The sequence below is a fragment of the Saimiri boliviensis genome, chromosome 19, assembly GCF_048565385.1.
Source record: "Saimiri boliviensis isolate mSaiBol1 chromosome 19, mSaiBol1.pri, whole genome shotgun sequence".
Lineage (NCBI taxonomy): Eukaryota > Metazoa > Chordata > Mammalia > Primates > Cebidae > Saimiri > Saimiri boliviensis.
This window is the reverse complement of record NC_133467.1, coordinates 13,841,039-13,866,272: the sequence shown is the minus strand read 5'-3', so window position 1 is coordinate 13,866,272 and position 25,234 is coordinate 13,841,039. Positions and strand designations below refer to the sequence as shown.

Genomic DNA, 25,234 nt, shown 5'->3' with positions numbered 1-25,234 from the left:
TTAGTTACAGTAGCTTTTTAAAAATAGATTCCATTGGATTTTCTATATAGACCACGTGTCATCTGCCAATAAAGACAGTTTTACTTCTACCTTTCCAAGCTGGGTGCCTTTTAATTTCTTTTACTTGCCTGGTTACACTAGGCTGAATCTCTAATACAGTGTTGGATACAAGTGGTGAGAGTGGGTATCCCTTGTTTGCTGAGTTTTTATTAGGAGTAAGGAGATATTGAACTTGGTCAGGTCTCAATGATAATTGAGCTTTTCTTTTTTAGTTTGTTAATAAGGTTAATTACATTGATTTTCACATGTTATATTGACCCCAATATTCCTAGGATAAACCCTAATGGGTCATTACATACCTTTTTTTATATATTGTTGAATTAGAATTGCTAAAATTATGTTCAGATTTTTACATCTATATTTGTATGGGTTTTTTTTTTTGAAAGTCTTATAATGTCTTTGTCTTGTTTTGATATCAGGGTAATGTTTGCCTCATAGAATGAAGTGGAAAGAATTCTCTTCAGTAGTATGGAAGAGTTTCTATATAACTGGTAATATTATTTTTAACTGTTTGGTAGAATCCCCTAATAAAGTCATCTGGACCTGGTACTTCCTTCGTGGGAAGATTTTAATAGGTGTATTTAGGTTATCTGTTTTTTCTTGAGTAAACCCTTGATAGTTGGTATCTTTCAAGGAATACGTCTATTTAATTTAAATTGTCAAATTTATTGGCATAAAGTTATTCATAATATTTCTTTATTATCCTTTACATAGTGATAGAAACTATAGCCTTGTCAGCACTCACATTCCTGATGTTGGCCATTTGTGTTGTCTCCGTCCCCTTCCTCCTCCTCCTCATCCTTCTCCTCTAGTTTCGTCATCATCATCAGTCTGGCTAGAAATTTATCCATTTTATTGTCTTAGTCAAAGGACCAGACACTTGTTTCATTGATTTTTCTCTCTTTTTCTGTTTTTTGTTTTTGTTTTTGTTGTTTTTTTTTTTTTTTTTCTCTTTTCTGTAAGAGACAGAGTATCATCTTGTTGCCCAGGCTGGAATGCGGTGGCACAATCATAGCACACTGTAACCTCAGCCTCCTGGGCTCAAGCATTCCCATTTCAACCTATTGAGTAATTAGGGCTACAGATGCATGCCACCATGCCCAGCTAAGTTTTCTATTTTTTGTAGAAACAGGATCTCACTATGTTGCCCAGGCTGGTCTTGAACTTCTGAGCTCAAGGGATCCTCCTGCCTTGACCTTCCAAAGTGCTGGGATTACAGGCTTGAGCCACCAGGCCATGCCAAGAAGTTGTTTAAATCTTAATGAAAGCTTCTTGAGCTATGTATGTGCTTCTCAGTTCTTGGAGGTAGCTGTCAAGGGAATGGACAGTCCCTAGAGTGGAATGTTATGTAATAGATAGGTCCATGTATCTGATAAACTTTGGGCTATATCACCCACAGCGTTTTGGGGTTTTTTGTTTGTTTGAGCCAGGGTCTTACTCTGTTACCCGGGCTGGAGTTCAGTGGTGCAGCCTCGAACTCTTGGGTACAAGTGATACAGGTGTGTGCTACCATGCCTGGCTTTTTTTTTTTTTTTTTTTTCTTGGTAGTGATGGGTCTTGCTATGTTTGCCTAGGCTGGTCTTGAACTCCTGGCCTCAAGTGATCCTACTGCCTCAGCCTCCCAGAGTGCTTGGATTATAGACATGAGCCACCGCATGGCCTCAGATTTTTTATTTTCTAAATTTTCAAGCCTGTCTCATCTTGTCAAACTAACCCATTTTGGTGTCATCATTTTTCTTTTTTGTTTGCCTGTTTTGTATTTTATTGATTTCTACTCTTTATTTCTTTGCTCTGTGCTCTTTGGGTTTACTTTTTCCTTCTTTTTCTAGTTTATGAAAGTGGAAGCTTTTGTCTCTGTTAAAATCTCTGTTGCTTTATTTTTGGCTCTTAGCATCAGACCTCTGCAGGTGTAAATTTCAGGTTCTGGGCTTCACACCTGGTTGTCAAATTGGTAAATGTTCTAGGCTAAGTGTCTGCAGAAGGTTGTTCACCTCTCTAAGGTTCTTCTCTCTCTGGAGTTAGGTCCTTTACCTCTAGTTTTTGCGCTTTCAGCAGCTGTTTGCTACCTTGAAACAAATGACTTAGGTATATTATTCAGTTTTCTATTTGTTTAACTTGAAGGTTGTAGTTGACCTCCAGATCCTTCTTCTTGCCTGGAAGTTCACCCTCCTTAAATGGCTTATTTCTCAATATTCAGTAATCTGCTCATCTTCTAGAAGCTCATATTGATTCACCAAGCAAGCCATGCTAGCCATACCTAATTTTCTTTTCTTTTTTTTTGGAGACAGAGTTTCATTCTTGTCAATCAGACTGGAGTGCAATGGCATGATCTAGGCTCACTGCAACCTGTTCCTCCTGGGTTCAAGCGACTCTTCTGCCTCAGCCTCCTGAGTAGCTGGGATTATAAGTGCCTGCCACCATGCCTAGCTAATTTTTGTATTTTTACTAGACAGCATTTCACCATGTTGGCCAGGCTGGTCTCTAACTCCTGACCTAAGGTGATCTGCCCACCTTGGCCTCCCGAAGTGCTGGGATCACAGGCGTGAGCCACTGTACCCAGCCCTATTTTTCTTTGGAAATTAGTTCTCTTAATTGAATAGGAGAATGTCATGGGCATAAAATTTAAGAAGACAGTTTTTTAAAACCTGTCATGCTCTTCTTATGGAGGATCAAAATATGTGAGATGAATGATAATATAGTTGAGGGATTTCTAGCTGTTTGAATGACTTAGAGCCAAAGAGTATGGACAGATTAGTGGCAGCCGAAAGTGTTTTTATCTGAGCATGTACCTCAGAACTACCCAGGGATTGTTAAAAATATGCATATACCTAGATCCCAGTCTATATCTCCTACATCAGAATCTTGGGTGTGGACAGGGAAATATTATTTTCAAAAAAATTTTTTTAAGAGTCTGTGATGGAAACTTTTGGCTAAGAAAGATGAATTAAATTTAGTGGTATGCTGGAACTGTCTCACACAAGATTATGATAATTGTCTGCATCTCTTCTCAACCCTGTGTTCACTGTGGTTAGCTTGAAATTGGCCATGATGGGAATATTTACACTGTAGAAATTGGCAAACCTGCCCACCACCCCAGAAAACATTTTCTGTTAGGTTAGTACAAAAGTAATTGTGTTTCTTGCCATTGAAAGTAATGGCAAAAACTGTATTTACTTTTATATGAACCTGATAGTTATATTTAATAGAATTCAACAGATATGGAGTTTTAAAAAATCTGTAGGATAGAAGAATGGTAGCATGATTACAATTAACACAATCAACTTTAAAAAACATTAAACATACAACTTTAAAAAACATTAATGCTATGTATTCAGTTTTATAAAACAAAAAAAGGGATAGTACTACTGTGCAGAGCATTAATCAGACTGTCCTTTTCTGGAGTATTGGGTATTGGTTATAGGTGCTGTGTTTTTACTTTTCTAGAAATGAGCCATCAGCACGTGGGAATGAGTTTGAAAATTGTTGTAAAGATAATGGTTGAAGAAAAGTTTAACAGAACTTAGGAGATACTTCATAGTTCTGATAATGAAACAAAATTAGAATCATTTTATATGACCACATAAAATAGAATTTGGATCAGTGGGTATGGAGTAAGAAATTCCGCTTGTTAGAACTTTCACATAGTGAAATTTGCCCCCATTTAAAATTGTTGGAGATGTTGTAAGTATTGGAATTGAATGTTATATAGCTACCACATTGAGGAGAATTTTTGCATTTGGCAGGAAGATGGACTAGATCAGTGATTCATTAACTGTGGTTGCACATTAGGATTGCCTGGGCAACACTGAAAAACAAAACTCTTGAACAGACTGCATGCACCTTAAGCTGACAAAATCAGAATCTTGGGACTATCTGTCCGTCTGTCTGTCTGTCTATTTTTTTGAGACAGGGTCTCATTCTGTCGCCCAGGCTGGAGTGCGGTGGCATGATCTTGGCTTACTGCAACCGTTGCCTCCTGAGTTCAAACAATTCTCCGCCTCAGCCTCCCAAGTAGGTGGGATTACAGATGCCTAACACCTCGCCCACCTCCTGGCTAATTTCGGTATTTTTAGTAAAGATGAGGTTTCACCGTATTGGCCAGGCTGATCTCAATCTCCTTACCTTGTGATCAGCCCACCTCAGCTTTCCAGCATGCTGGGATTACAGGCATGATCCACTGCACCCAGCTATATCCATATTTTTTAAAGCTCTTCAGTTCCTTATAAAGTGCAGCAAAGTTTGAGAGTCAACGAATTAGAATATAATGTATTTTTCCAACTTAATTTTACAACATAATTTTGACCATTCAATGGTAACACTTTGTTTACCTGGAATAGATTTTGAATGATCAGCATTTGTAAAATATATAGAAAACCTGGGATATATAAATACCAAGGAAATGTAGAGACATAGATTTATTGAATCTGAGAACAGAGGTTCTAATTCTGGAAACATTATTTATAATGTTTGATAATTTCATAATGATTATCAGTAATTGATTTAAAGCCCAATATGATTAAATAAAAATGCATTTTAAAAATTTATGAAACAATAAAGGAAAAAGAAGTATATTTAGAATTTTATTTCTTATGGTTAAAATGTGACTGATGACATCGGTAAAATGTTAATAATTGTTGAAGCTGACCACTGGATATGTTGGGGCTTAGTATATTATTCTCCATACTTTATGCTTTATTAGTTTTAAAATTACAATAAAAAGCTAAAAAACCCAAAAACTAAAATACTGCTTATCTTACATCACATTGAAAGGAAATGTATAGCTGGTATGTCCTAAAAACAGAATGCATTAGCATTTAATATTCTTTTAAAATTAGTTCCCATGTAATTTTATGTGATTATATATTTCTAGGAAAAACAGATTATTGGCATTTTAATATTGAATGCTTGGAGCAGAGACCCTTGGAAGCTCACAAAGCTCTACGAAATTCTATGAGAATATTTGTGTCTAAAGTAACAGAATATAGATTATATTTGCTAATAATATGCAAAGAGAGAGTTGTTCCTCTGGCCAGAAAACCCTGTGGTGTATGGAGCTCAGTGTCTTTAATAAATACTGTGAAAATTTGTAGTTCTTTTTCATACAGTAGCAGACTGTAGGGGTCATGCCTTTAAGTAATCAATTGATGAATGTAATCCCTGTTCCCCAGCGTTGGCATGATGTGAGGGGGAGCTTCTTTCCCCTTCCTCTTCCAGTTTCCCTGAGTTCCTTTCTTCTCTCATGTGTGCCCACTGCCTCTGTCTTAATCCTTGTCTTTCTTCCTGTCGCCTACTCCTCTGTCCTCATATCTGCATGTATCCTTGCCTGTCTTCCTCCTTGACAGTGTTAACTTGTCTGTCTGACTACTCTTCCCTCTTTATCGTTCCTGTCTTCCTAATTCTGTCTTTTTTTCTGATCTTCTCTCTTCTGTGTCTCCCCTATTTGCCCCCCGTTTTAGTCTCCCTACCCATTCATTGTCTCCCCTCCTTCGCTGTTGGTCAGTCTGTTTCTCCCTGTCCCTGCCTTTTGGTCTGTCTTTATCTCCTTGTCTATTTGTTTCCCTGTTCATCATTTTGTCTCTCCTTATTCATCTTTCTCTAGGCATGTGTCTCTTCCTGACCATCTGTCTCTGTTCCTTCTGTTTTTGTCTTGTTTGCTTTATCATTTTCTCGGTGTTCTGTTCTGAGCTATCTTTGTTGCTCTCTCTTGCTCCCTCATGCCTCTTGTCTTTGTTTGCTCTCCCTGTATGTCCCTGACTCTGTTTTTCTCCCTTGCTCACATCTGTTCCTTGTTCAATCTCTGTCACTAGCTTTTCAACCATTCTTTCTCAGAACAGAGTCATTGCTGATAGCTAGTTTACCCGAGGAGCCCAAACTGTGCACAGAGATGTCCTCGGGTGCCATAGGACTACCAATGGGATATTTTACATTTTTTAGAGAAATACGGCATTATTTGACATCTATTGGGAACTGTTAAAACTATTAGTGCAAGGTAATTAACAGTTTGACATTAGATCTCATTAAACTAAGAGCCTTTTTTGGTTAAATGTCATTCAAATTTAGGAGGCCAGGAGGCCAGGTGTGGTGGCTCATGCCTGTAATCCCAGCACTTTGGGAGGCCAAGGTGGGTGGATCACCTGAAGTCAGGAGTTTGACACCAGCCTGGTGAATGTGGTAAAACCCAGTCTCTGCTAAAAATACAAAAATTAGCCTGGCGTTGTGGTGGGCATCTGTAATCCCAGCTACTTGGTAGGCTGAGGCAGGAGAATCACTTGAGCCCGGGAGGCAGAGATCCCAGTGAACCAATATTGTGTCATTTCACTCCAGCCTGGGCTACAAGACTGAAACTTCATCTCAAAAAAAAAAAAAAAAAAAAAAAAAGAAAAGAAAAGAAAGAAGGAGGCCAAGTGCAGTGGCTTATGCCTGTAATCTGAGCACTTTGGGAGGCTGAGGCGAATGGATCACTTGAGGTTGGTAGTTCGAGACCAGCCTGGCCAACATGGTAAAACCCTATCTCTGATAAAAACAAAAATTAGCTGGGTTGTGATAATGTGCATCTGTAATTCCAGCTACTTAGGAGGCTGAGGCAGGAGAGTCGCTTGACCCAGGAGGTGGAGATTGTAGTGAGCTGAGACCACACCACGGCACTTTAGCCTGGGTGACAAGAATGAAACTCCATCTCAAGAAAGAAAAAAAAAGAAGGAAATTCTTCCATTTTGCACTGACATTGGTGAAATCCAGGTTGAATATTTGATGTTTTAAATGACTTTATCATACCATTTTTTTTTTATGCCATTTGTTGAACTGTAGCTAACAAGTCTGAGAGTGTTGAATTTGACAGACTGTAGTTTGACTCAGGTGGTTCTTAATTGGTCTGAAATGTCATTTGGCATAAAATATTAAAGTAAGTTCTGAGAAAAGGGGAAAAAAAAATTGTGCCTGCCTTGGATTTGAGCAGGGATTGAACCTGTCATTTTACTCCTGGCTATGCAGTTCATAGTTTGAAAGTCATTGTCCTGCTATATATAAACAGTGTCTTTCTAAAATTTCTATTTTGTTATACAGTTGACCCTTGAGCAACACAAATTTGATCTTTGCAGGTCTAGTTACATTGGATTTTCTTCCACCTCTGCCACCCCTGAGACAGCAAGACCAGCCTCCCATTTTACTCTTCCTCCTTGTCCTCAGTCTATTCAATGTGAAGTCATTGAGGATGAAGACTTTTATAGTGACCACTTCCACTTGAGTTTCTCTAGCTTCTCCACTTACTTTCTCTAGCTTACTTTATTTTAAGAATACAGTGTATAATACATAAAACAGTAAAATATGTGTTAATTGACTGTTTATGTTACCACCAAGGCTTCTGGTCAGCAGAACAGTGTTAGTAGTTAAGTCACTGGGAAGTCAGAAGATGTACGTGAGGCCAGGCTTGGTGGCTCCTGCCTGAAATCCTAACACTTTAAGAAGCTGAGATTGACAGATTGCTTGAGCTCAGCAGTTAAAAACTAACCTTGGCAAGGTGGTGAAATTTCCTCTCTACAAAAAATAGAAAAAAATTAGTCACGTGTGGTGGTGTGTGCCTGTATTCCCAGTTACTTGAGAGGCTCAGATGGGAGGTTGGCTTGAGCCCGGGAGATCAAGACTGCATTGAGCCAAGACTGCACTGCTGCACTGCAGCCTAGATGATAGAGTGAGACCTTGTCACACACAAAAAACCTACATGTGGATTTCCAGCTGCACAGGGGGTCAGCACCCCTAACCCATGTTAAAGGGTTAACTGTATTCAATGAGCATTAAAAAAAAAAAAAAAAAAAAGAAAAAAAAAAAAAAAAAAAGCTTAGGGAAGAGAATTAAACCATAATGTAGAAGTTTTTAAAATGTTACTTTAAATTAACATATACACTCAGTTATATGTTTTGATTTTATTTAGAACTTTCATTTTAGGACAAGACTAGGTGAATTGTAGAAATTAGTTGAGAAATTAGACTGTGCGTTTCATATTGACTCATGGTGTAAAATGATCTGATGTATAATGAAATGTAGTTGACTACAAATGTTATTTTATCAGTTTTGCTTTTAACTGGTAAGTTAATTTGTAATTATTATCCTTGATTTGACTGTCCTTTTGAAAAATCTTGCCGAGAAAACTAAATGTTTGACCATCAAAACACTGGTCTTAAAATAGAGTTGAGACTGTTTTTTAGCTTGACACAGTTGTCCCTCTCTTGCTTTAGTTTCCTTCTGAAATGATGTTTCCATTTTGGGGACTGGGAAGAGAATGATTATTTATAGATGACTGTGTTTTGGACAGGTGGTATGTTTACACAGATCAGTGGAAGTATTTGTCCCCCGAGACCTTTAATAGGAACACATTTCACTTTATCCTTTTTGTAATTAAAAGAACAAAATAATTATGTGGGTGAGTAGAGAACATTGTCTTTAATTTTGTATGTTAATGAAGCAGGTGTCCACTATATTTAGGAATTTTTCAGAGTTGAGGTTACTGATAAAATACATAACTTTGTCACTGAAAAATTTTAAAGACCATTTTTATACGTCTTATGGAGCGTACAACTTAGAAACATCTCTCTGTCCTCCCAGTTTTAGCTTTCTGTTTAATAGAAGTGGTTTAGGCAGTCAAACCCTGTAGAAAATTGGAGCATTTATACATTGTTGAAACTTTCTATATTAAATTCTCTATTTTAAAAATTATATTAGTTATAAAGTAACCATTAGCAATACTGCATAACAAATACTTTACAACTTAAAATACTTCTAAATGTAGCATGTGCACATATTTTTGAGATTTAAAACCCATTCTTATATTAATTTTGTAGGTAACCTCAAAGTTTATGCTCCAGTTATTATCCTAGGGCCTTTTTGCCATAAATGATACCAAATTAAATAGCATCAAATGAAATTCTTTCAGTCAATCTATATATGATAGCAGTTTTCTCTAGTATAAACTCTACATAAAGAACTGCTTTCTTCCTTATAGCAGGAACTATTTTCATTTGATTCCTTTTTGAGAGCCCCTGCCTCTTGAGAAAATACTTCCCATGTGGTTGGAGCCTAGATGACATGATATAGTCCCATTCAGAAAGATACTGTTAGTAAAATAGTCTCTTCCTTTTCTCTTCCCTTACCTGTCTTCAACTTCTTCTGGAACCTCATTTCCATCCTTTATCTATTATGCCCTGGTTATCCAGAGCCATCTTAATTTTAAAATTCTCCATCAAATTTTTTATTATATTGAAATAAAAATTCATTCTAGGGTCATCCAGATACATTATTTACTAAGAGAAGCATTTAGCTTGCTTCTGAAGATACTTGGCCATTTCATTTTCTTTCATCACATGGTTGAAAAGCTTTCTTTTTCGATATTGTGTATGACCATTAGTGCTTATCAGTTCTTACAGTTCCTATTTTTACCCTTATTCTTACAAACAAAGATGGAGAGAAGAGTAAATTCTCTTGAATACATTAATACTTAGTTTAAAAAAAATAGAATTACATCCCAATTTCTGGAGGTAAGGCAGTAGTCAAAAAAATGATTAAGCTATTGTCCTGATAGGGGAGAGAATAGATTTGAATACTTACTTAATTCAATGAGACACATGTTCTAAAAGAAAAGAGAATCAAGTGCTGTCAGAATAAGAAGATAACACATTCTGACTTGAGGTGATCAAAGAATATCTAGAGGAGGTGACCTTTGAGCCGAGTCTTGAAGCAGGGCCAACTTACCCATTAAGCACAGTAAGCACAATGCCTTGGGCCCATGATATTTATAGGGGCCCATAAAATTATCTTCAATTTTAATTAAATTTACAGGAGAAAAAAATGAGTATAATAGTGATGAATAATGAATCCAGCCTGAATTATATTTGTCTTTATAATAATGAAGTTGTAAAATATAATTTTTAATATACAGTATTTTTAAATGGATTAAATGGAGGAAGTGACTTACAGAGGCAAAAGTGCCTGAGACTTGGAAAAGTTATAATGCAAACTGCCTGGAAAGTTAAGTAAAAGTTTGTGGGTATAAGGGGCTAAAGTTGGCAGAATCTTGAATAAGAAATTGACAAACAACAAATTCATTTTAAGGAGTTAAATATATATGGTTTCTTTTCCACGTGCTGCCACTTGTTGAAGCATAGTGACCAGATAAATGTTATTTAGCCAGAACTAGTTAGCAGCACTGGATATGCTGAACAAAAAAGATGCCCTCAGTTAGTCAGTGGAAAAGTCATTGTATTGAGAGGCAATGTCTGCTTTAATATTTCCTCAGTTATCAATTTAATATTAGTTTGTAAACATTATAAGATGTATACATCATTGGTAACAGAAGCATAGTTAAAATGTGGTGGTATGGAAAATACATTTTTGATTCTAAGAAGTACTGCAGTTTTTTTGTTTCCACAAACCCATTGCATAAAACTCATACCATAGCATAGAATGAACCTCCATGGTGAAACAAGGATTGAACATTTCAGACCTTGACTTTATTCATGCTAATAAACAATAACAAAGTCTACAGGTGGTACTGAGTAAGGATCCCTAAAGGTATCCTACACATTCAAGTATAAGTTAGAAATACTGAGGCTTCCCTTTATCACCTTGTTTCTCAAAGGATAATCTGTGAGGCATTTGGAGGTTCTGATTAAAAATCTTAACCATACCCAAGATTTATTGTAGCATCATTTTAGTGGATACATCCTGGAATAATGTACATTTTAAATATTATTTTTAAGGACTCAAAAGTTTGAGAACCAGTAAGTTAATGTGATTTTTTTTTTTTTTTTTTTTTTTTTTTTTTGAGACAGAGTCTCACTCTGTTGCTAGGCTGGAGTGCAGTGGTGTAATCTTGGCTCACTGCAACCTCCACCTCCCGGGTTCAAGCAATTTTCCTGCCTCAGCCTTCCAAGTAGCTGGAATTACAGGTGCGTGCCACCACACCCAGCTAATTTTTGTGTTTTTAGTGGAGATGGGGGTTTCACCCTGTTGGCCAAGATGGTCTTGATTTCTTGACCTCATGATCCGGCTGCCTCAGCCTCCCAAAGTGCTGGGATTACAGACATGAGCCACCGTGCCCAGCGGTGAATTTTTTTAAAGATCTGAATAGTCTTCCTGATGAAAGACACTGAGAAAGTATAGGAGTAGGGAGTATAAAAGGTAGAAATTTGGGGAAAGAAAGGATGTGGAATGATTTGGTGATAGGTGGACACTATTGCAGTATCACCTTGACCTGATTAAAAAAAAAACCCATCTCTATCCATTAATCTTTAATTACTTCCAATCCTTTCTTGTGTTGTTGTGTGTAATTATTTTTCATCCTTCACTGTTTGCCTTTGATTCCCCCAGCTAAATTATAAACCAATTAAGGAGAAACGTGTTTTTGCATTCTCTTGCAAAAGACTACACATACTAACTGCTTAAACTGATTTTACCGAGTAAGAACAAATTCACCAAAGTCTTCTTGAACTAGATACAGTATCTCTCATTTTAACACTTTTGTTACAAATAAATCTGAATTTTCCCTGGCATCTCTTGTTTTCAGAGGGGATACTGCAAAGTAGCTCCAAGTGTGGGCTTCAGTGCCAGAAAACCTGGATTGCAATTCTGTCTCTATTCCTTAATTGTCATGTGCCCTTAGGCAAGTTTTGTACTCTTTGAACCTTAATGCCCTCAACTATGACATGGCCCTAATACTATCTACTTCAGATTATTTTTAGGAGAATTAAATGAGATCATGTAGGTTAAATGTTTGGCGTAATGCTTGGCATAAAGTACTTAATAAATGTTAGTGGTTATATCTGCTTCTTATAAGCCAGCAGTTTATCAAAGTGTTGTCCATTCACCCTCTTGGGGTCCCCGAGGCTGAAAACTATTTACATAATAAGACTAAGACTTTATTTGCCCTTTTCATTCTCATTTTCTCACATGTATCAAGTGGAGTTTTCCAGAGGCTAGCAGAAGCAGATGTGAGAATCCAGCTTCTATTAATGCAGACAGACATCAGAGAGATTTGTACAAATATAAAATAATGCCACTCTTCTCACCATTTGGTGGGGAGGTGGAGGGAATAATTATTTTTGTAAAATTTCTTTATGTTAACATGTAATGGATTTATTTTTGTTGTATTTAAGTAAGTTGATAGGTAAATATTTTTTAAGTGTATGTTTTAATTTCTAATATGATAAAGAACAAGAAATAATACAGTGTAACTGGGATAGAATTTACATTGTAACTGTTACTAGAAAGGGGTCCTGATCCAGACCTTAAGAGAGGGTTCTTGGATCTTGTGCAAGAAAGAATTTAAGGCGAGACCGTAGAGCAAAGTGAAAGCAAGTTTATTAATGTCACACCTGTAATCCCAGTACTTTGGGAAGCCAAGGTGGGCAGATCAACCGAGGTCAGGAGTTTGAGACCAGCCTGGCCAACATAGTGAAACGTGTCTCTACTAAAAATACAAAAATTAGCTGGGCATGGTCGCAGACGCCTGTCGTCTCAGCTACTTGGATAAGACAGGAGAATCGCTTGAACCCAGGAGGTAGGGGTTGTAGTGAGCTGAGATACACTATTGCACTCTAGCCTGGGCAACAAGAGCAAAACTCTGTCTCAAAACAAACAAACAAAAGTAAAGAAATGGAAGAATGGCTACTCCATAGACAAGAGCATATTCAAGTGCTGCTAGTGGCTCATTTTTATGGTTATTTCTTGATTATATGCTGTAAACAATTAGTGGATTATTCATGCCTGCCTTTTTTAGACCAGATAATATGACGTTTGTAAACTGTCATGGTGCTGATGGGAATGCAGTAGTAAGGATGACCAGAGGTCACTTTCATTGCCATCTTGGTTTTGGTTGGCTTCTTTACTGCAGCCTGTTTTATCAGCAAGGACTTTATGACCTATATCTTGTGTCAGCCTCTTATCTTGTCCTGTGACTTAGAATGCCTAACCATCTGGAAATGCAGCCCAATAGGTTTCAGCCTCATTTTACCCAACCCTTATTCAAGATGGAGTTGCTTTGGTTCGGATGCCTGTGACATAATCAGTTTCTATAAAACAAAGGGATTTACCTTTAATATGTATTCAGGGACAATTTTAAAAGAAAATTAAGGTTTTTCAAAAGATGTGGATGATTCAGGAAGAAGTCTTAGAGGCAGAAAATATGAATGAAAAAGTAACACTGGTATATGGCAGTAATGAGAAAAAAGAATTGTTTATAATTGGGGGGGTGGTAATGAAAAATGTCGATGGTGCTAAAACTGGGGGCAGTGAGAGAGGAGACTATAAACTGATACCAGCTTTATAAAGACCTGAAAGTAAAATGCAACTAGTTAGAGGAACTGCCGGAAACAGGATCATAGGTGATACTTATTCTTAAAGTCGGTACTTTTCGGACTTAATTGGGCAGATTTATCATCTTGGATCTTGTTAAAAGTGCATATTTTGATTAACTTAATTCTCGGGTGGGGCCTAAGATTTTATATTTCAAATAAGCTCCCAAAGGATTCTAAAACTTTAGGCATCACTTGAGAAGTCCTATATGCACATTAGAGTTTGAGAAGCATTGCTATATGTCACTGTTTTACAGGTGAGGTAATGGAAGCCCAGAGAAGCTAGTTGACTTGCTCCGGGCTCTACAGCATGTGAGAAGAAAACTTGGATTAGAATACAGATGGCCTTATAACAGACTTCACATTTTTCCCCTAATTTCTTAGAAAGTTGGAATGCCAAAATTAGGAATTGTAATAATTGTAAAATTAATTTTCAAGTTCTTTTTTGTTAAATATTTATTTTAGGTTCAGCTATATTTATATATATATATGTATATACACACGTACATATACAGGCTTGTGATACAGGTGAATTATGTGTCATAGGGGTTGGGTGTATAGATTATTTCATTAGGCAGGTAATAAGCATAGTCCGTGATAGACAGCTTTTTGGTCCCCATTCTCCTCCCACCCTCCACCCTCATGTAGGCCCTAGTGTTTGTTGTTTTCTTCTTTGTGTCCATGTGTACTGAATGTCTAGCTCCTACTTATTAAAATCTTTGCCAGAGTCTATGTCCAGAATGTCTAGGTTATCTTCCAGGGGTTTTGTTGTTTTAGGTTTTACATGTAAGTCTGCAATTCGTCTCGAACTGATTTTTATATATGGTATTAGGAAGGGGTTTTATATATGGTATTAGGAAGGGGTCCAGCTCCAGTCTTCTGCATACAGCTACCCAGTTATCCTAGCACCATTTATTAAATAGGGAATCCTTTCCCCATTGCTTGTTTTTGTTGACTTTGTCAAAGGTCAGCGGGTGGTAGGTGTGCAGCTTTATTTCTGGGCTCTCTATTCTCTTCCATTAAATATGTGTCTGCTTTTGTACCAGTACCACGATGTTTTGGTTACGGTAGCCTCATAGAATAGTTTGAAGTCAGGTAATAGGATGCCTCTAAGTTTCAAGTTCTTGACTTTCATTTTCTAAAAGAAGGATTTATGGACAAAAAGTTTTTGATGGATTTGTCTATAGGTATATTAGCAAATATTTACTGAAACTGTATATTCTACACATTATGAAATATGTATGACACAAATTCTGCCTCCAAGAAGCTTACTGTTTAGAAGAGGTGTTAAGATTTAAATGAATGATTTTCCCCCTATATTCCATACTTAAAGTTTCCATCATTTCCTGAATGTGCCAGGGTCTGGCAGCCAGGCTCTATCATAGCTACTTGCCTTTGGATAGTAACCGCTTCATCCTTTGGCGAATTTTCCCCCAACTATGGTATTTCTTTCTTTCTTTCTTTTTTTAGATAGGGTCTCACTCTGTCACTCAGGCTAGAGTGCAGTGGTGCAATGACAGCACACTGCAGCCTTGACTTCCATACTCAAATGATCCTCCCCCCTCAGCCTCCTGCATAGCTCGGACCACAAGTGTTCACCACCATGCCCAGCTAATTTTTTGTATTCTTTGTAGAGATGAGGTCTTACTGTGTTGCCTAGGCTGGTCTCGAACTCCTGGGCTCAAGTAATCCTCCTGCCTTGGCCTCCTGGATCAAAAACTTCTTCTTTAAAAATTTAATGCAAATATCCTTGCTTTGGTGAATCTTTGTGTATTGAGATGATTCACTGTTCCCCGCATCTGTAACACTTCATCCATTATTCTAGAATTTATTACATTGTATTAATATATTAGGTTATCCAGATAATTAAAGTGGTTATGATATATGGTTTTACCAATGCTTAGTTTAGAATTATTGGTGTTGATCTGCACCATTCAATAGAAATACAATGTGAACCACACATGCCATTTAACATTTTCTATAGGTAGACATTTTAAAAATAAAAAGAAGTGTTACCAAAACACCAGAGGTTTGGTCTAGGTCCTGCTGCTTGCTGCACAGAAAGCTAATCACTGATAAAAGTACTGTATTGCCAAGGAAGAAGGCTTTAATTGGGTGCTGCAGCTGAGGAGATGGGATCTTAGTCTCAAATCCATCTCCCTGACTGACCAGAACAAGGGGTTTATATAGCAGGGGGAAAAAAATGTAACAATATGTAAGAAAACAAGAACTAGGGAAGGGCAGTGAGACATCTGGTGCTGTGATCTAGTGAGTTTCAGTTCCTTGATACCTTTTTTTGAGAGACCTAAAGGTTCTTTCTTGAGGAACTCAGATAAAACAAATACAAGCGTCAAGCTTTAACAGCGGAAGGGTCAATTTCTATGTCCATCCAAAAGAACAGTCCCTGGGAGTATTGGGCTGGTTTCAGAAGCAAGGTGAAATTTAATTTAATACTATTTTATTTAACTCACATCCAAAGTGTGATCATTTTAACACACAATCAATATTAAAATTGTTAATGAGATTTTATTCTTGCATGCTGTCTTCAAAATCTGCTGTGATTTTAATTGTTAGAGCACATCTCAATTTGAACTGGCTGCCACATTTCAGGTATTCATGTGGCTGCTGGCTGCTGTATTGGACAGCACAGATCCAGAGCTTTTACAGGTTTTTAAAATGCCCTTTGAAATGCCTTTCCAGGCCAGGCATGGTGGCTCATGCCTGTAGTCCCAGCACTTTGGGAGGCTGAGGTAGGCAGATCACCTGAGGTCAGGAGTTCAAGACCAGCCTGGCCAACATGGCAAAGCCCCACTTCTACTAAAAATACAAAAATTAGCCAGGAGTGGTAGCGTGCGCCTGTAGTCCCAGCTACTCGGGAGACTGAGGCAGGAGAATCGCTTGAACCCGGGAGGCGGAGGTTGCAGTAAGCCGAGATTGTGCCACTGCACTCTAGCCTGGGTGACAAAGTAAGACTCCATCGCAAAAGAAAAACAAAAAAACAAAAAAGTAAAATAAAATGCCTTTTTGAAATAAAATATTGTTTTCAATATGTCAAGTAAAAATAATTTTCTGGATCTTGATTAAAATTTTCCCCTTTCCTATGAGTTTGATATATTTTCTCATAGTTATTTGTATGTTAAATAATATGCTAAACTCCTAGTAAGATTTTTCAAGAGCTCACATGTTTTTTATTACTGTTTTATACTAGATAATATTCTCAGAATTTTAAGGTGGTCTGTTAATGTAATATCTAGAAGCAGATCTTCATGAAATGTTGTTGCAAAACTTTTAATGTGTGATTTTTGACAAATAAATGTTGTTTTTTAAATGGGAAATGTTCCCTTGTCCCCCTCACAGGGTGTGCAGTTGGGGAGCCACCCCACTGCTCAAACTTCTAGGGGAGCCTACAGATGGGCAGGCTGTGGGGGGCTCTGACCCCATGTCAGTGTCTAGGGGTAAATGCTTATAGGTGAAGCAACAGTGGATATGTGTTACTATGTGCTCTTTTGGTTTTGCATCTATAGGCAGCTTGTGTTAACCAGCTCAGTTAGACCACCCACCTTGTTGCAAGGACAGAGAACTTTCTGTATGTATCCCAGTTCTTGCCTTAGTGTACCAGAGGAATCCGATCACCGATGGGCTTGGAAAATGCGTACAAGGTTTGATTGAGTGGAGGTAGCTCTCAGCAGATCGGGGAAGCCAGAAAGGAAATGGAGTGGGAAGGTTTTCCCCTGGAGTCTGGCCACTCAGCAGGCTGGGCTCTCCTTTGGTGTCCTTAGCCAGCTTCCACATCGTTCTGCTTTACTTGTTGGTGGCCCGCCGGCGTGTGGTGCATGTTGGTGCATTCCTTTCTACATCCAGCCGCCTGTGTGTTCCTTCACTGAGGTGCTCCTATGGACGTCCAGCCACCTTGTGTGTCTCCCTGCTAGGGTCTCGGGGGTTTTTATAGGCACTGGATGGGGGCATGGTAAGCCAAGGTGGTCTTGGGAAATGCAGCGTTTGGGCAGGAAAACAAAAATGCCTGTCACGTAGGTCCGTGAGGGTGGAGCTAGAGCCAGGAACCATGCCCTCCTCTACTCAGCACTTCCCTTCCCTGCTTCCATACCATTTAAAAGAATCATGCTCTTCCCTTCCCAGTACTCCTGTATCGTTTTGGCTCTTTCTAAATTATAAGTTGACTATAAATTTGCAGAATTTCCTTGTTCATCCAACAAATACAGTCAGTATTGTGCTATATTTGGTAGATACAGAGAGTAAAAAGCACTAGGTAGAGATATGCATGGAGCTAGACGCTTCTAACTGAGAAAGGGAATAAGTGATATGAAGGAAGGGTTTGGCAGCAATAGGTTAGAAGAAGGGCTAAACTGGAAACAAGGAAGACAGTTCAGAATCTGTGTTAACAATTTAGGAAGAAGTAAAAGGAACCTATACTGAGGTAGAGGTGGTAGAGATACAGTGCAGTGAACATAAGGAGCTAGGAAAGACAGGCTTTTATTTGAGAGAAAAGTAAGAGGAAGGAATTCAGGATAACTTCCCAGCTTCTAGTTTAGGCAATTGAAAGCTAGTTGAGGCAACTGAATTAAGAAAACCAGAAAAAGAAGATTTTTTGAAAGACGATTGAAGATGATGGTAATGTTAATAACAGCTGGTATTTTGAGTGCTTCCTGTGTGTCAGGCATTTTACTAAATACTTTACATACATAATTTCATTTAATTTTCATAACAATCCTTTGAGGACAGTTATAATTATTATTTTGGTTTTACTGATGAGAGAAACAGAAAAAGATTAGAATGTCTTCTTTAGGGTCACATATTTAGTAAGAAAGAGGCAGAGCCAGGATTTCAACCCAGTCAATCTTTATTCCAGAGCCTTTGCTTCTAACTAAGTTACTGGATTTACTGTTGGGCATGTTAAGTTTAAGGTGCATGTTTTACGAAAACAACAGGGCTTTGATCTAGGACCTGCCGCTTGCTACCCAGAAAGCCAATCACTGAGAAAGGAGTATTGCCAGGGAAGAGGCTGGCAATCAGGTGCCATAGCTATGCTAGGAGACCAGTCTTAAATCCATCTCCCTGACTGACTAAAATTAGGCGTTTGTTTATATAGCAAAAGAAATGTAACCATGTGTGAGAAAACGGGGATTAGGCAGGGGTGAGGAAGATGAGTTGGTCAACAGCAGACAGGCAGTCAGGCAGTCATGATGGGTGAGGGGTCTGACATCTCACTGTTCAGATGCAGTGATCTGAGACATTTCAATTCCTTGATCTGAGAGGCCTGATAGTTGGTTTCCAGAGAAAGGAACTCAGATAAGACAAATGTAACTTGAAACTTTCTCAAGTTTCAAGACTGGGAGGGTCCATTTCTGTGTAGTACAGTGGGCCAATTTCACATGTGGGATTGTGGCAGATGTTCAGTATGGTATATCAACCTGGGGCCCAGTAAGTAATTGGCTAGAGAACAAGATTTTGAAACCTTCATCATATAGGCAAAAGACTTTATTAGGAAGAACCTACCATGTAGATTGGTATCTTGGAAATGGAGATGGGGTTTTGTAAGGTGGGTGGGGGGGGCGGTGTCAAGAACTATGAGTGGTCAGGATTGTTAAATACATTGGAGGAGGTCTCAGAAAATAAGTACCAAAAAGGGACCATTGTCTTAGTAGCAAGGATGTCATTATCTTACCTAGAATATGACCTTTTTTGGAAATAGGGTCTTTGCAGATGTGCACAATTCATAGAATTCCTTATCTGTATTGACTGAGCTAGTGAGGAATAACAGAAATAAAAACTAGTTCTCTTGACTACTCATAGGAATTGGTCTTGAATATGTTTTTATTGTGGCTGTTTTCAATAATGGCTTTGAAGTGCAGAAACACTTCATTTTAGAAATACATATTGTCAGACAGAATGTGTTCATTCTCTATTTAATAGTCCAAGTGTGTTTGAAAACTGTCTAATTGAATAGTGACTTTAAATGGTTTTAAACAGATTTGAGTATTCTATTATGGCTCTTCTTAGACATTTAACTTGTTTAGACTGAAGAAAAATTGGTTTCCAATTAACACCAGATTTTATAAGAAAGAAAATATTAGCTAAATAATTAATTCCACGAAATGCCATGTATCCAAACAAAAACAGGCAACATCTGTTAATTCAATTGGGAGGACAAGATTGAGCTTGATCTGTTAAGTTTTTAAGTATTGTTCAGAATTTTTATTTCAAAAATGTTTTAAGTACCTTTAGTGAATAATATTGTCACACCACGACTTGAAGTATTTGATTTGTGTATAATCATTAAATTTAACTTTTTATTTATTGATCAGGTAGTGAAAGCTGATCAATCTGGCATTCTCTTAACTTGAACTCTGTTAACTATTCCCTTCATCTATAGTTTAATGATAACTAATGATCTTAACAATCCGAAGCACCACAGTTTGTAAAACAGACTCCCAAATAGGATAATTAAGAATAAATTATGTTCACAAGTTTCATTACATTTTCTGTTATATTCTAATTATTTGAAAATTTGTAATCCATATTATAATAAAAATACCATTTTTATTTGTTAAATGTCTTCTACTTTCAGTTCTCATCCTTTATATCAGTCTCTTTTATATTACTACTGAGATGGATGACCACATATCCTTCTATCCACATTTCTGGAGTTCATTACCCCTCAATGCGTACAGCAACCAGTCATGAGTATCTGTGAATACTAGACACCAGGATATTGGATATGGCAGTGAACAAAATAGATACTAGCCCTGTCTTCATGGAGTCTAAAACCTCATTCTGATTTTAAATATGTAGTTAGAAGTATGTAAGCAATGCAAAGAAGAAATGGAATGCTGTTGAAGAATATGATGGGAATTTAACATAACAGGGGGTGGTCAGAGAATATTGCCTTAAGATATTTTTATTTTTTTTTATTGCATTTTAGGTTTTGGGGTACATGTGAAGAACATGCAAGATTGTTGCATAGGTACACACATGGCAGTGTGGTTTGCTGCCTTCCGTCCCCTCACCTGTATCTGTCATTTCTCCCCATGCTATCTCTTCCCACCTCCCCACTCTGCCTTAAGATATTAATGTTTGAGCCGATACTTGAAGATTGAATTAACTAATTCAGCTTATTCACATACATAATTCTTATAAAGATGCTTATCTAAACTCTCCAGTAGTCACAAGTCTTGGCAAGAAAGTCTGAAGATAGGACCAGCTGCACATGTTTTACCTTAAAAGCTTGCTCTGTAAAGAATGCTTTCTGTAGGGCAGGTGTGAGTATCCACCATCTTGCAGTTGCTTGAGACATTGCTTCTTTTCCTAAGTCCCTATTAAGTATTTCTTTCTGAGAAACTGGACTTGTCAGCTTGTTTCTTCTGCCTCTCAGCCCTTCAGCCTTAGGAGTAAATCTTCATATACTTGCTCACTGTTGAACACATCATGTCTAATCTCTTTTTGGTCTCCACTCCTCACCCCAACCCCAACCCCAGTTATTTACAGAAGGCCAAGATGTCTTACAAGTGTTTATATGTTCTTCATATCCTGTCCCTATTTTGTTAATGTCTCATTCTTATGAAGTAACTTTACACATTATTAAATGAAATAATGTATATAGAGCATATAGTACAGGGCCTGATACAGAATTTTGGCATTCTATCTTTTTGTGACATTAGAGAAACAAGACCTAGACGGAGGGATGAAGACATCTTCATTCTAATTCAGGTATTCCACTAATAAACTGTGGACCGCTGAGCAAATCAGCTAAGTTCTCTGGGCTTCCATAACTTCATTTGTGAAACAGTACTTCTCAAACTCTAATGTGATATATGAAGGTTTGCTAATACTGACCTTCCAAAGCTGCAAACCCTTAAAGGATTCCTATAGTCCTCGTAAGAGCCATCCTAGTTTCCTGCAAAGATGAGAATGTCCTCTCACTGTAATTATTTCAGGTAGCTTGAATATACCCTGTTCTTAGTACTAGATCTTGGTACATGCTATTTCCTCAGCTGTTGCTTGCGTCAGTAATTTATTCCTTTTTATTACTGAGTAGCGTTCCATTGCATAATGGATATGCTATGATTTGTTTATCCACTAGGACATTTGGGTTGTTTCCAGTTTTTGATGATTATGGAAGGAAGCTGCTTTCAACATTTGTGTACAGGTTTTTGTGTGAAGTTGTTTTTATTGCTGTAGAAACCAAGGAGTGGGATTGCTGGGTAATTTGGTTAAGTACATAACTTTATTTATTTATTTATCTTTTTTTGAGACAGAGTCTCGCTATGTCACCCAGGCTGAAGTGCAATGGTGTGATCTCGGCTCACTGCAACCTCTTCCTCCTGGGTTCAAGTGATTCTCCTGCCTCAACCTCCCAAGTAGCTGGGATTACAGGCATACGCCTGGCTAATTTTTGCATTTTTAGTAGAGACCAGGTTTTGCCACATTGGCCAGCCCGGTCTTGAATGCCTGAGCTCAAGTGATCTGCCTGCCTCCGCCTCCCAAAGTGCCAAGACTATAGGTGTAGCCACTGTGCCTGGCCCGTAACTGTAAGAAACTGCAAATTGTTTCCAAAGTAGCTGTACCATTTTGTATTCCCACCAGCAACATGAATTGGAGTTGCTCTGTATCTTTATTATTTGATACTGTTAGTATGTTTTGTTTTAGCTATCCTAATATTTATACATATCTCACTGGACATTTAATTGTTTAGCATCTTTAATTAGTATGTAGTAATTGTTATGTTTGGATTTAGGTCTATCATTTTATTATTTGCTTTTTTGCTTTTTCCTATGTTTTCTCTTTATTTTCCCTTTCCTGTTTTTTGGGGGAGGGTATTTTAATATTTTTTGTATTTTAATGTATCAGTTGTATTTTTTCTTCTATCAATTTCTACAGTTATTTTTAATGGTTGCTTCAGGGATTATAATATACATACTTCACTTTAAACAGTCTACTTAGGATTAATATTTTACAGTTTTATGTAGAATGTAGAAACCTTTACACCAAATAGGTCTCTTTCCCTTTCCTCTTAAGCTGTGATTGATTGTCTTACGTTTACATCTGTATACTCTGAAAACTCCATTAGACAAGATAATTTTCACTTTCAGCTGACAAAGATTTTATAGAACTCACCCAGATACTTGCTGCTTTTGTTGATTTTTCTTCATTCTTGATGAGGTTTTGAGTTTCCTGATTATTATTTCTCTCCACTCAAATTTCTTTAACAATTTTTTAGAGTAGTCTACTGGCTACAGATTCCCTTAGATTTTTTTTCTCTGAGATTACCTTTATTTCACCTTTATTCCTGAACGAAGTTTTCAGTGGACATACATTCTTGGCTGACAGTTCTTTTCATGTTGCACTTTGAAAATTTTGATCTACCTCCGTGTCTGGAGATTTTGATAAAAATTTCACAGTTGTTAAAATAAGCAATGAGTTGTTTTTCTCTGGCCACTTTTAGGAGTTTATTTTTATCTTAAGTGTTTTGCAGTTTGATTGTGATTCATCTGGGCTTGGACTTCTTTGGATTTGTCCCATCTGGAGTTTACTCAGCTTCTTGAATATGTAGGTTTATGTCTTTCACTAAATTTGGGAAGTTTTAAACTATTATGTCTTAAGATTTTTTTTTCTGCGCTGCATTCTATTTCTTTTCCTTTGGGAACTTGATTGACATGAATGTTAGACTTTTTGTAGTCCCTTAAGCCACGGAGATCCTCCCTCTTCCTCTCCCTGTCATTTATTTCTCTGTGGCTTCGGTTGAATAATTTTTGTTGATCTGTCTTCAGGTGTACTCACTCTTTGCTCTGTCGTCTCTGTTCTGCTTACTGTGCCCATTTGGTGAATTTTTATTTTATTTGTTATATTTTTCAGTTCTAAAGTTTTTATTCGGTTGTTCTTTTGATCTTCTATTTTTGTGTTAAAGCATTCCTTTCTGTTCCTTTCAAGAATATTTGCCCTTCCTTGGTGAAGCATTTTAATGATAGTTTTTGTTACGTAATTTCATAATATTGCATAATATCTGTGTCATCTTGGAGTTGGCATTTGTTGTCTTCTGCCATTTGTTGAGATTTTCCTGGTTATTTGTATGCCAGGAAAATTTTAGATTATATCTTGGGTATTTTGGATATTATGTTAGGAGATTCAAGGTCTTGCTTATATCCTGTGTAGAGTGTTGACTGACTTGTTCAGGTTTAGGCACAATTTCTAACTTACCTTGTATGATTTGTGATTTCAATGTTAGTGTTATTTTCAAAGCATTTGATGTGCTATTCAGATACGTCCCCCATGTGTTGTCAACCACTGTCCAGTCTGAATATTTAGTGATATATTCATAGTTTAATTCTTAGAGTCTGGGTTCAGATCCAGTTATGCAGGCTTTCTCTCTGTCCATTCTCCTTGATAGTTCTCTGGTTAGATAACTAGGGCTTTATTTACCCCGTTCTGCAGAGCAATTCCTGTGACTTACTTGGATCCAAAGCTAAGGAGTGGAACAGGAGGGAGGGAGGGGAAGAGAGAGGAACAGAAAGAGACCGCAAGAGAGAGAGCGTGAGCGAGCAAAAGAGTGGGACAGCAAGAGAGAGAGCATGAGTGAGCATGCAATGTGCAGTAGGGGTCAGTTTCGCCCTCTTGGGAGTACTGCTTCTCTACTATAAGAAGAAAGTTTCTCCTCAGTGTTTTAGGCTCTTCCAGGCCCCTGCTGTTCCTGTTCTGTCTGCCACCACTACCACAGAGTTTCACGGGAGTTTGGGTGCAACATAATGGATAAAAGGAAAAAGGGGGGAATGTTTCTCACGAGAGTGTTAAGAAATCCCTTCGCCTCAAGACAGATTTAGAGGATTTTTAGAACTCAGTCTGTCTGCACTGATGCCTATATTTTGGTTTTGGGAAGTATGAGTATAGGCCAGCAGATACTAAAGAGGAAAAATACAGTAAACTGACTGCTGGTTTGGTGACACTTTCATTCTTTTTTCTCCAAACCTTAAGAGTCTTCAGATTGCATACATTTTGGATGCAATCTGCAGGTTTTATGGATGAATTCACTGAGAGAGACAGGCAGAATATACTTACTTCACTTTATTCAGAGCCAAAACTTTGCTTGCTTTTTGTTTTGTTTTGTTTTGTTTTTAGCTTAGAACAACACAAATTATCATCTCATAGTTCTGGAGATCAGAAGTCCAAAATGTATCTCACAGAGCTAAAACCAAGGTGTAGGCAGGGCTATGTCCTTCTAGAGTCTCTAGGGGAGAATCTGTTCCTTTTTTTCTTTCTCTACCATACTTTTATTTTACTATTTAAAAAAAATTTAAATAGCTTTAAGCATACAAGTGGGTTTTGGTTACACGGATGCATTGTATAATGGTGAAGTCTCAGACTTTAGTGTACCTGCCACCTCAGTAGTGTACATTTTACCCAATATGTAGTATTTCATCCCTCATCTCCCGCACCCTCCTCTCTTCTGAGTCTCCAGTGTCCATTATACCATTCTGTATGTCTTTGAGTACCCATAGCTAATTATACCATTCTATATGTCTTTGAGTACCCATAGCTAAGTGAGAACATGTATTTGGCTTTCCATTTCTGAGTTACTTCACTTAGAATAATGGCCTCCAGTTCCATCCAAGTTGCTGCAAAAGACATTATTTTGTTCCTTCTTATGGCTGAGTAGTATTCTATGGTGTATATAAACCACATTTTCTTTATCCACTACCATTGATGGGCACTTAGGTAGCTTCTGTTATCTTTGCAATTGTGCTTCAATTAACATATGTGTATAGGTATTTTTTATATATAATGACTTCCTTTGGGATGCAGTAGTGGGATTACCGGATCAAATG

The 25,234-nt window shown here is 37.6% G+C and overlaps 1 protein-coding gene and 1 long non-coding RNA gene across 3 annotated transcripts in view; both read left to right on the top strand.

Annotated features, from left to right (window-relative positions):
- The window catches only part of XPR1 (xenotropic and polytropic retrovirus receptor 1), a 229,403-nt gene that overhangs the window by 68,467 nt on the left and 135,702 nt on the right, over window positions 1-25,234 (top strand). The gene's annotated exons all lie outside the window — the stretch shown is intronic.
- The window catches only part of LOC141582133 (uncharacterized), a 73,167-nt gene that overhangs the window by 25,065 nt on the left and 22,868 nt on the right, over window positions 1-25,234 (top strand). The window contains exon 1 of the long non-coding RNA XR_012514974.1: window positions 1-25,234. This exon is cut by the window's left edge and continues 25,065 nt beyond it. This is a non-coding gene — a long non-coding RNA (uncharacterized LOC141582133).